Genomic DNA, 12,036 nt, shown 5'->3' with positions numbered 1-12,036 from the left:
TATATATTAATTATATATATATATATATATATATATATATATATATATATATATATATATATATATATAAAAGGACATAGAAAATGAAGTATTAAAGTAGATAGGTGAATTAAAATAATGAGACGAGCATTTTATTTTAAAATAATCTTATAATATAAATAGAAATTTTTAAAGTTCGGTTCATTATTAAAATCACCTATATCTCTCTAGAACTCTATTCTTTTTGAGTTTTCTGACTTCTCTCTACCTTTTCTCACTATAGAGTTATATGTTCACTGATCAGGGAGTACCTAGATGATCTTGGCGTCAAGGGCTACAATTTCTATTGATCAATTTCTTGTTTTGAACCGGTAAGTTGTTTCCCCTCTTTCTCCGTACGTTATTGAACTGTGATCATGCAACGATTTCTGTTTGCATGTATCTGGTTGTTTTCTCTTCAATTTCTAGCTCAAATTAGGTTTTAAAGTTGATTCTCTATCACCAATCGGTGAGTTGTAGGTTTTTGTAGAATTCCTTGTGGTGCAAGCAACTAGCGGTGAAATTCTTGAGCTGTGCAGTTTTATAGAGGTAAGGGGAGCTAGTTCACTACAAAAAAAAAAGCTTATTTAGAGGGGTTTTTGTTTTTCAATTTGCGGGGGTTTTTACCCTCCGCTAAATAAATTTCGGGGGTTTTTCAAACCCCCGCAGTTTGAGTCGCCACAAATTATCTACGGGGTTTTTTTCGCCCCCTGGTATCATATTCAATTTGCGGGGGGTTTTCTGCGGAGGGTAAAAACCTCCTCTATATATTCAATTTGCGGGGGTTTTTCGGCGGAGGGTAAAAACCTCCTCTATTACTGACTATTATTTTGAGGGGGTTTTTAACCTCCTTTATATTTTTGTCACTTTTTTGTTTAATGATTATTAAAATATATAATATCGTTTTTTGTTTGATGATTATTAAAATATATAATAACTATCTATTTCCATTAATTTTTTTTTCAATTTCAAAATTAAATAAATTTAATTTTTTTCTAAAATTATTAAATACCAAACAAATATGATTCATTTGATTAAAAAAAGATATCATACAACAAAAGCCCCTAAATAGAAAGAAATTTAGAAAAATAAATTGAGAAACAATTTTATAGTCACATCAAGATAGACTAAAAGTCAATGTAATCTCATTACAAAAGTAGTTACAACGAAAGAAATGTTACTCAATTCATAATAAACTAGGTATAGTTTTATCCTAAAACAATATCATAAACTTCCTAAATGTTACTTCCATCAGATGATTGTCTTGCACCCAAAGGAGACTCTAGCTCATTTGCATCAGGAGCTTGCTGAAATAATATAAAAAAAATTAATAAAATAAACTCAATTACATGTACTCACATTTTGTAAATATTATATAAAAAAATAATCAAATTCACTCTTATCAATTCTAACAACCTACCAAGTCAGACGTATAGTTCAATAGCTAAAAGGCAGGCCTCCACATAACAAGTCTAAACTGCTACCAAGTATATAAACAACTGATGATCAAAGTTCGACTGCCATATTCATAATCGGCGTTATATGTTTTCCAAACTAGAAACCTACTCAGATGCTTAGACACACCACCACCAACTTACCTCACGGTTTGACCATCAACCGAACCCCTGTTTAGTCCCTTCCCTTCACCAACCTAACAACAAGACTGTTTCAAAATCACTAAAACAGAAGGGATGTAATTATGCACCAGAAACAAGTGTGTGAAAATTAATTGCTACTATCTTACTAGTCATACGAAAACCTAACCCTTCATATTAGCAAGTTGATTGTTTTTGCTGAGTAGAATGAGAATATAAATATACCACACGTTGCACAAGACATACATTCTTTCGGACCAGCAAAGTTTGCATTAGGGGCTTAATATTCGTACATGTTTCATGCTGAAAGGATTTTTCGGAATATATAAACAAAGTACAAAATGGTTCATGTCCACTAACACTTTTCATTGTCACTATCAATTACACCCCATATAAACCATAAGTAATCCAAGTGAGAAAAAGTTATCGGAAAATGGAGAATTTGAGTCTAAAAGCAACAGTGGAACAAAAGAATCCAACAAATTTTGATTACATTTACATGCCAACCATTCTAGTAAAAAGCCAAATGAGCCTACCTTAGTTCGAGCCCGGCGTTCGCTGGTACTTTAATTGCTTGCAAAAACATCTAGCCATATTCTTAGAGATATGTCTTTCTTACATTTCAGTCTTTCAAAATAATATAATATAACTCAAATTATATAACTGGGTCTCCAATAACGAATGCAAAATCCTCTAAGAATCATGGTAATTATCGATTGCATATATAGAGTGATCACGCCAACCAAAGGCTGTTTATATAATAATGACAGTGGCAGAAGTAGGGGAAATGCACAACATTACAGAATGACAGTGGAGAGTGGATATGGGATATGCATTGTGTTGTAGTTTGCATGGTACTCTCATTACATATTTTGCATGCACATCTAATAAATAATAGACATACAAATAGTAGGGATTCAAAATTTGCAGGGTGTAGGCCCCCTCCACCCAACGAAAAGCTAGAAATAATTAATTAATTATAGCTTTCAAATTCCATATATCAGCTGTGACAGACTTCCTATCCCAAGCTTTCAAATTCTATAATTATGTGTTTCTTATGAGGTTAAAAAACTGATCACTGCATTTCTCAACTACTAGATATTTTAAATCATAAATATCTTTCATCTCTAAGTGTCTCTATTTTTAATTTTTATGATGTGGTTTTGATTTTGTCATCTGTTCATCACATTCTATTCCCCTGTAATAAAACAGAATTGGTATATTTAACATGTAGGTGAATGTCTCATCAGAAGGTAGCCACATCAATTGCATGTACTCATAAAACAGAATTGGTATATTATTACAGTATATCAAGCATATTACTTATACTTATTTAGTATCTTACTTGTGGTTGAGGATCAAAGAAGGTAGCCAATTCATCAGGAATCTTTCCTTCCTTCATTATCATATGTCATTACATATGATTTGATCTTTTTTTTTGTTGGATCATAGAACTCATTCCATAAACGTTGTCTATGTGCAGCCCACTTCTTACCCAAAGTTAATTTGGAATATCTTTGGGCAATAGCTTCAGTAGTCTTAAAACAAAATCGAAGCTTTTGAAAAAAGAAAACATAGTTAGTGAGTAAAAAGTAAGTGTGGGTTTCCTTACTTACTTTATGAAGCCTCAAAATTTTGTTAGATATGTGCCTATCAACAAAGTTCCAAATTAAATGATACCCTGAGTTTGCACAATACAGAAGTAGAATTATTGAACTTGTGGGTCTACAAAAGAAAATGTGAGCTTATTTTATTTCTCTTCCCTTGTACTGCACTTCAATTTTCAACGATTCATTGATATATATTATACTTCAAGTGGTTAAGATCACATTGGACTTCTCCAAACACCCCAGAAGAAAGATGTTACCTTTTTTGATAAATGAGTATATATTCTGATTTAAGTGGAAGAACATTTATTAAGATAACAAAAATTAATATAATTGTTTGACACTCTTTAATACGTTTGCCTTAGTTAAGAGAACTAATCGAAGGAATATCAATGATTAGCAATGTTTGTTTTGTAAGTAAAAGCATGGTTTGCTAAATTTATCAGTCAATTCTGTGTCTTTTAAATGTTTGCATGTCCTCAAACTGCATTAGAGGATATGTTTATGATAGCATCAAGATTTTTACTAGACAGTAGTAAATATTTCTTCTTCTCTTTCTCGGCTGACTGAAATTGGTGGGATTATTGAGTTGAATGATGTGCCGTCAATTTCATAATGCCCAAGACTCTCGAGCCATTTTTTCAATTTAAACTAATAATTAACTTCTAAATTTTGTTTACTATATATACCTTTAAATTTTCAATTTGTATTTTATAAATCAACTTTTCTTAATACTCAACCCTCTGTATATGTCCTACCTTTGCTACTATAGTTAGAGGAGAAGGTATTACTAATAGAGGCTCTTCCATTCAGTTCAAAATTGGTGTCCTAGTCATAAATTTGTACTGCAGTGAATCAGTGGTGTCCTAGTCATAAATTTCAGAAAGCTCTCTGGCAATACCTAATAAATTATATCTACCCTACACCTAATAATCTATGCCATCCAGCCAAATACATCACACATATAAATGAGTTCAGATCTTATTACCTTTCCAAATGAGAGAACAAGCTAATAAAGAGTCACAATTCAGAAAGGTTGTGATCTGCCTATATTAGTACCTTCTTGCCTATAATGTCCAAATGCTTCATTTATCATTGTTTCCATTGGATTTTCAAAATGAAATGTCTCTTGTGACTCATCTTCATTTCTAGAAATATCTTGTCTTTGCCTCTCACCATGAAGATTTCAAATAACATAATTTATGGGAAATTGTTTTAAAATCAAGTGCTCCTCAACTATGCCTCTAGCTTGCCATTTCACAAACCCACATTTGGGGCATGAACATCGAATTGTGTCTCAAGAGGCCCCATTCTCAAAAGCAAAATCTAAGAATTTTTGCAAACCAATTAAGTATTCAACTGTATTTCAGGGCTTAGTTATCCAAGATTTATCCATTCAAAAATATTCCTAAACAAAATAAAATACACTAACACATGAAAAAGAATACAATATTCATGGAAAATACAAATAAATAATGAATTAGAAAAAATGAAATACTTGTTTCTACTAACCTTGAAGCGGTGAGATTGCAATGCTTAAAGAAAAACCTGCAACATCAATTATGAAAAAGGAAAATGATTGTTGAGGAAAGAAGGAAGGAAATGTGAGTTGGAAGAGAAAGATAGTTTAATGTAATTTTGTTGCTTAGTGTTCAAATAATTATCACATCCATTTGCTAGCATCAATGTGACATGGAAATGCCCACATTTTAATGTTGTTTATTTGTCCTCAATTTTAATGATAAAATGGAATATCAAAGCACTATTTTGTTTCCTAATTTAATTAATTGCACAAGTCCAAATTGTTAAAAAACAGAGTGAGAGGCTCGCTTTAGTGGATTCAAGCACGTCACTTGATCCCATCCTCACCTGTAAACAATAATATTAATCCAAAAAGTACTTGTTCATAAATCAGCTTTTATGATACTGATAAATTATAATTCACTTGTGAATGATAGTTTCTGAAAAAAAAAAACAGAAAATGGAAAGCAACTGGGTGAATGTTTGGAACCTATTTTTGGATGCTAAATATACTTCTAGAGTGAGATATTTTTATCTTTTATGCAAAACATTTTATAATGGACGCAGTTAACAGACTCGTTATATCTTATGCTAAAGGATTTTTGGTTCTACCTAAAGCCACAGTTAACAGTCTACAGAGCTAGACTTCAATAAATCATGACCTAGTGTGCTTCAACAAAAAGATCTAGCAAGTGGTTCAGTGAAAAATAGGTTTGAATAAAGTTGAGAGTCATTAAACTTTAAACCATAGTCATAAGTGAATTGTGATGAAAGTATTAGTTTTTTAGGTCTGAATATTTAAAATAAAACATTATCTCATTACAAGATACATTTATGAACTAAACAAGCTTGCAATCTCAATATGGTCTAGAGTTTAGATGTCAGTATATATCAATCAAGTATGCAAGCCTCAATAATAAGAACCAAACAAATAAAAAATGAACAAACATAGGAATCATTGTTAATATCTCCACTGCAAGTGCAGTTGGCAAAGGATAAAGAGTAACAGTTTCTATAGGTTTTTCATTGCTTAATTAACAACTGAGCTTTGGATTTTATGTGGGATACAGGAATCACAATTTCAACACTACTTGCACTAGGTTCACCTACATACATACATACATATACATATATATATATATATATATATGCATATATATACATAAATATCTAGATATATATATATATATACATATATATATATGTATATATATATATATACATATATATATATATATATATATATATATATGAAATCATAAACACAGAAGATGAGGATGATGATCCCTTGGAAAAGTGTTCAACTCATCTCTTATACTAAGGATAAGTTCCAACCTAAAACTAGCTGAAGGAATAACCAGCCGCTCATATAAAGTATTTTTATTTCAGATTATAACTTCCTAAACAAATATAGGAATACAAGTATAGAGTAAAAATTCAACAAAAGATTTAAAAAACCGGATTCCAAAACAAAACTCCCAATTAATTGGATGGAAAAAGACCAACTAGAATAGAATAATAGGATGCAAAACATTTTAGTTTATTATAATGCACTAAATAATAAACTACAATAATTTCACATATGAAAGATATTTGTAATAGAAGAAAAGAAGAGGATTACAAATTTATAAGGCGACTATTGAGAGCTTTGCATTCCTGAATAATTTCGTCCTCATCAAGAAGTTCATCCAAAGTAAAGTTATCCCTGTCCAAAATGGTCTCCACCTGCAATAATACACCAAATAAATAGTAAAATCCCCATACCAATAGGTACCTATATCACTTCAAAAATTAAATTAAATAAATCTATTCTGGTCCCCAAGAAACAGTCAATAAATATTGGTTTCGAGCCTTTACACACCATCACAAGGGACACCCTCACATGTATGCATAAGAATTGAGCACATTCAATTTTTTTTCTCACATCTTTTTGTTCTCTAACATGCTTCTCTTTTCCATTTTGGATGACATAGTGTCCTCTCATTACAGATGTTACTACTTAAGTTTTTTTTCTACTAAACTTAATTTTACAATAAAAATAATCCTCAAATTAATATTTTACTAATCTAGGACGGAAGGAAGAGAAAGAAGGCATAACTTAGTAAACACTAATATCAAAGAAAATGTTACAAATGTAGAAGTTACTTGAGAGCAGTGGTACAATGCCTTCTAACAAGTTCCAGAAGACAATGACCTGTAGCATAATATATATATATATATATATATATAGATTATGAATGTAAAAGTTAATACACATTTTTTCCTTTAACTATTAGTAAAACGCCAATTACATACTAACTCCTTTTACATAAACAATAATAATAAGTATATATATATTGTCAAAAGGTAGGATGGGTACGTAATCGAAATGAAAAATATAACTGTGCATTAATCTGCATTAGTATAAATACATATTTCAGTTGCAGGAAATATAGTAATTGACAAGGTCCAGAAGACAATAAGAAGTCCTCCTAACTACAAAATAACAGAAGAACTAAAAGCAACGAAAACAAGCCCTCCAAAACAAGACCTCTTCAGTGAGGAGTATGATGCACTTGTTGAGTACAATTAACTAGTTTATGTCATGTACAATTAACTTCACAATTGTCAGATTTAACTTTCTAAATATTACTGATAGTCTGAAACCTTCGAATATTTTCAAATAACCAATCTGTTTTCAGAAATAAAATTCACACATGTGTAGTCAAGAACTATATCATATATGACATAATTCAAATTGCATCAAACGGAAGGTCATTGAGATATGTGGTCATAGCAGATAAGAAATAAAATCATGGATTTGAAATACTATATCTGCATGATGACCTGTAGCATAATATATATATATATATATATATATATATATATATATATATATATATATATATATATATATATATATATATATATATATATATAGATTATGAATGTAAAAGTTAATACACATTTTTTCCTTTAACTATTAGTAAAACGCCAATTACATACTAACTCCTTTTACATAAACAATAATAATAAGTATATATATATATATTGTCAAAAGGTAGGACGGATACGTAATCGAAATGAAAAATATAACTGTGCATTAATCTGCATTAGTATAAATACATATTTCAGTTGCAGGAAATATAGTAATTAACAAGTTTCAGAAGACAATAAGAAGTCCTCCTAACTACAAAATAACAGAAGAACTAAAAGCAACGAAAACAAGCCCAACAAGCCCTCCAAAATCTTCCCCTATCCATTATGGAAAAAAACATTCAAATCTGTTCAGCAACAATGCATATAACACCAAACCCAAGGTCAAGAACAGAAATCTATATCATTAAAATTGAGGACAAATAAACAAATAGTTCATCAATTTTTTACTGTCTTACTTATCCTGTCACGTATGCATCGGTGAATGCTTGTGTGCCTCAGCTATCTACATGTATATGTCAATTAAGTATTTCCAATCTCAAAAATGAGTCAATTACTTTCAAAACAAGTTCTACGTGGTTGTTCATACTAGTGCTAGTATTCATCCTTCTAATTCTAAACCTCTGTAAACATATTTTTAGACTTCAAATCAGAACAAATTTTATTTCTCATGTTAAGCTTGTGTGCTATGATTGGAACTGGGAAGAAGATAACCCACTAAAGTGACGCAGAATGAACTCAATAAAACGCTGCACCAAATAAAAGCACAAAGAGTTGTAGAACGATGTACCTCCGTGACGTTATGAGCTCCGCTGTCGCCGGTCCGCAGAACCCTCGTTGCAGCTTCGTCCACCGACTGCGAATCTGAAAGGAAAAGGAAACACGGGCAATCCAAAGGAGAAATGAAAGAAATGAATGACAACAGGAAATAGAAGAAGGAAGAAAGGAAGATTGCGTACCTGCGAGGGAGAAATCGGATGGAATGAAGGGGGAACTGATTTTGCGGATGGAATTAAGGGGGAACTGATTTTAGGGTTCAGTGGTTTAAGCAGATGGGTTTAAGATTATGAAGGGAATAAAATTTTAGGATTGTTAAAAGAAAACTTAATGTAAAATTTTTAGATGGAAAAATGTAAAAGAATTAGTAAATGAAGAAAAAATATATATTATTATTTGAGGAGGTTATAAACCTCTCTTAAAAGGAATTAAAACTCCCACAAACATTGTCAGTTAAATAATTTAAATTAAACATCTTAAGTTGTGTTAATTTGAGGGGGTTTTTTATACCCTCTCCAAAATAACCCCCTCTAAATAAGATTTTTTTTGTAGTGGTTTATTACTTTAATTAAGTAGTTTGACATGTAAGTGTGATGAATTCTGTGTGGTGATGCTGATTTAATTAACTTAAGGTTTCTGAATGGATTTGAGTTGCATGTAAATTTGACTGCTTCAATGTGACATTGTGAAATTGTGTTTTTGAACTGAATTGAATGATGTGTAATATGTTATTGATCATACTAGATAAGGTTAATCTGTTATGAGAGTGATTAGTTAAAGAGTTAAGTGAATTATCCTGTTTTAAGCTAATCTAGAGGAAGTGAGGTAGTGAAAATGAGAAATTGGGATTGTGGGCTCAATTGGTCTGTTGGGACAGTTTGGGTAAGTCAAATATTACTTGTTTGAGTCATAAAAATGGTAAAAAACATGTTCAAAGTGGTAGATGGGGATTTAAGTCCTTAAGTTGATGAATTTGATGTTCTAGAGTAGGAAGTGATCCATAAACACTTTAGATTGATGTTATGAAGGTTTAGAATCACTTAGTCAAGTCTAATTAGGTATATAAAACAATTTAGGAGTGTTTGAAGTTGGGAAAAATATATAGAATTGGTAATTGGGGTTTGAGTTGCATAATTCTTCAGATTTTGGTTCTCTAGATTATGCAGACTCGTTGTGCAAATGGATTCACACAGTGAATAGACGCGTTGTGCGAATGGTTTAAGAGGTTTGCTCTTTGTTTGATGATATGTATGGCGAATCAAGGCGTTATGCGACTGGTTGGGGTCTGGGACTACTGCCAATTTTTATTCGAATAGCGAATAGGTGCGCTCTACGAGTGTTTAGGGAGTTTGAGCCACTGCCTGGGGCTCTCGCATAGCGATTTGGGGCGCTATGCGAGGGGTTTGAGGTCTGATACAATTAGGAGTTTATTCGCATAGTGAGTTTAAATCGTTGTCCGAATGGTTATGAGGGGTGAGTCTCTATTTGAGGATTCGCACAATGAGTTGGGTTGCTGTGCGAGAAACCTCTAGATTCGCTATGCGAATGTATGCGTTGTGCGAATGGTCCAAGTTTTAGTTCACTCTTTTCTTTTAGTCTTAAGTTGACTTAAATGAATTGTTGAGTGCATTATGAAGTATCTTTGAGTTTGTTTTACATTACATAATTAATTATTGTTATGAGTTATGTCTAAAGTGAAAGTATGTGATTTCAAAGTATGGTTGATGGACGTAATTCCATGATCCTCACGGAGAGGTTACATGGTGGTGCCCTATGTTGTGATCCAAAGTGAATCTCTTGTTGAGATTCAAGTATGTTTAGAATGAATGTAGGAGCTCAGTATTGGGGGTTATCTTGAAACTCCAATGGTCTTTCATTCTCAAGTAGAGATGATTGATCCATGTCGTGAGGAGTAGCAGGAGGTCTTAGTCTTGGGGGCTTCCAGTATGCTCCAAAGCGTGGTACACACTAACCTCGTGAGAAGTGGTAGGGTGAAACCCATTGACAATGGCTTTGCAAAGCAGTAGAAGCCACCACGAGTGCACAACTCGCCATAGCTCGACAATCATTCTAAGTTCGGACAGTCAAAGTCAGTGTAGTGTCATGTATGAAGAGTTTATGTGATGTGATTGAATATGTATGATTGTATGAAACTTAGTAAATGAATATATGATTAATCTTTGTTTAAAACTAGCTTACCCTATTGTGTGCTTGTGTTTTGTATGTATTGGTATTCTTTCTTTTGCAATGATCATCCTATGGGTGTGAGCAGAGGGAGATGAGGTGTCTCTGGAGCATGCGTTGGACAGAGGTGATACTGCTGAGTAGTTAGTTTTAGTTTGATCTTGTAGATAGTTTTGAGTATCTTATTGTATATATAAAGTTTTAAATTTATAGTTGTTTTTGAATAACTGTAAAGAAAATATTTTATATTATAAGTTGGATAACTGTTTTATCTTATCATGTATGTGATAATTCTTTTCTATAGTTTATATTATATTATGGGTTGTTAGAGTGTTTATATAAACTCTAGTGACAAAATATATTTAATATATGTTAAATTATTTGTCATTGATAAAAAAAATGTTGGTATAAGCTATCCTAACGTAAATATACGTGCTTAAATTTTCTCTGAAATTAATATTAAAATTATGTGTAAGTATTTGTTAAATAATACTGACATCTGTCACGCTTCAGAAAAACGTGCACAGTGGAGTCCACGTGGCAGGCGCAGGGCGAGCCACCTCAGCCCGCACATGGGCGACAGCAGCGCCTGGCATCCACTGACGGATGCCAGCTGTCGCACGCCAAGCTGATCTGAGCGCAGTGGGAACGTGCGTCCGGCATAGTGGAATACACGTGTCTGCCTAGGAGTGGACGTCCGGCATCTACAGTCAGAACGAACGTGCGCTCGGCGTGGTGGAGTCCAGGTGTTCGCTCGGGAGTGGACGACCGTCCGTTGTAGGCTACTGAGGCATAGTGGAGTGCGCTGGTGGGTGCGGACGTGTGCTGGCGGAGTGCGGACGTGCGCTGGCAGGGTGGAAAGCAAATCTGAGAATTTCTGAAATACTCTCCACCCTCTGCACGCACCCCTCTTTCCTTCATTTCGGAAACACAAATTCTCTCCTCCTTCTCTCTACACCTGAACCTCTTTCTCTCTCTAAGGAACCACCACTCAAACCTCCTCCGTTCCACACTCCGGCAAGATTGAAGGACGCTTGGCGTAGGAGTTCCAGAGAGAACGTTCGGCTGGTGATGCTGGTAGGTTCTTTCCTTCCTCTCTGACGTTCGTCCTTCATGCATGAAAACTATGTTTGAATTGTACGTTCGTTATTCTCTTAGAGTAGTGTGGTTATGACTTTTGGTGTTGGGGTCGTTCGCTCGCACAGTGGATTAACGAGCGTTGGCAAGTAGGATTTGAGTGGAGAAGCGTTTGTGTGCGTCTGTGAACGTTCGGTCATTTCCAGGTAAGGGAAGCTTACTTAATTTAACTGTTTTTGATGTATGTTATGTGTAAACGTTCGTTATTTTGACTGTATGAAGTTGTTATGATTGGGTTATGTGAACGTTCGTTTTTATGGAATGAAAATGATATATGACTA

The sequence above is a fragment of the Vigna angularis genome, chromosome 9 (assembly GCF_016808095.1).
Source record: "Vigna angularis cultivar LongXiaoDou No.4 chromosome 9, ASM1680809v1, whole genome shotgun sequence".
Classification (NCBI taxonomy): domain Eukaryota; kingdom Viridiplantae; phylum Streptophyta; class Magnoliopsida; order Fabales; family Fabaceae; genus Vigna; species Vigna angularis.
Note: the sequence above shows the minus strand (reverse complement) of the source record.